Raw genomic sequence first — 1,228 nt, forward strand, 5'->3', positions numbered from 1 at the left:
ATATTTTTGAATAATTCTTTCTTTAATAAAAAGCCCTACACTTACGTCACGCTTTAGGCTATACATTTTCACGTTATTAAACTTAGGGGTTAGGGAGTAAATACTTTAGATAAAAACCCTAATGTGAAAAAGAGACCATGAGTTGCTGCCAACATCAAGGAAGCAAGATTACCAAGGTTTGTAAAGTCATGTCATTTTAAAATTTGCAATTGATAATTTGACAAATGTAAACAATAAAATAAAATTTTCATGATTTCATGCGGATGAAGCCGCACGCGAACAGCAAGTAAATGCTAAAGTTACGATGGATGGATGGATGTTTGTTAGCGTTTGTAGCCTAAACGGCTGAATGAATCTCCATAAAATTTGTCACAGGTTTGGCATAGTCTGGAAGAATACATAGGCTAATTTTTATCCCGGGAATAGTTACAGTTCCCGTGGGATTCATTAATTTAGTTTTTTAATGTTCTATCTGTTCTGATACTGGATCATTCTGTAACGGTTCAAATATATCTTATTGAAATTTGTCACAGATATAAAACAAAGTCTGGAGTACACATGGGATAAGCTTCATCCCCGAGAAATGTCCGGTTCCCGAGGGATACGTAACTTTTTATTAGTTTGTATGTTTTCTTATACCACGCGGACGAAGTCGCGGGCAACAGCTAGTTACTAAATAATTATAATCACAGTAAAACATCACTAAGTAATCTGGGTACAGTTGGGGAATTTGGTGATATTCCCCATTATAATCTTCAGTCGTTTCAATGTTTTGAGTCGACGCGAAATAACAACCAATTGACAATAGGTCACAGCCTTTTGACGTTACGGTAAAAGGTAAATTAGTGGTTCACTTTTTTTATTGTTTATTTTTTAAAATAGAGTTTGTTTCGTTGTAACATGACAATATACCTGGGACACCGCGGATTTCCCCGATTGTACATGAAGGTCTACATAGGTCTACATTGAAATTTTACGGCTATATTTAATTGCCAAGCTAACTTGTGACATGTATTATAGTTTTTTTATCAGGAAATGTGATGAAGGAAGGTCAAAGCCTTAGGTTATCTCTGTAATTACCTTTTATAAGTTTAACCGCGAATTCGTAAGTGGTGTAAGGTCGCAGATCGTCCAGCATGCAGTTGAGGTCGCTGGCGTTGTAGGTGCGCGCGCGGCCGCCGCTCGCCGCCCACCGCACCACGTACCGACGCCCATCTGTCGCCGTCTT

At 38.1% G+C, this 1,228-nt stretch overlaps 1 long non-coding RNA gene across 1 annotated transcript in view; it reads right to left on the bottom strand.

Moving 5' to 3' along the window:
- Window positions 1-1,084: 1,084 nt before the first annotated feature.
- LOC106101343 overlaps window positions 1,085-1,228 on the bottom strand; it is a 1,112-nt gene continuing 968 nt past the window's right edge. Inside the window, exon 3 of the long non-coding RNA XR_001225506.1 lies at window positions 1,085-1,225. This is a non-coding gene — a long non-coding RNA (uncharacterized LOC106101343). The remainder of the gene's footprint in view (window positions 1,226-1,228) is intronic.

This window comes from Papilio polytes, unplaced genomic scaffold, assembly GCF_000836215.1.
Source record: "Papilio polytes unplaced genomic scaffold, Ppol_1.0 DF823991.1, whole genome shotgun sequence".
Classification (NCBI taxonomy): Eukaryota; Metazoa; Arthropoda; class Insecta; order Lepidoptera; family Papilionidae; genus Papilio; species Papilio polytes.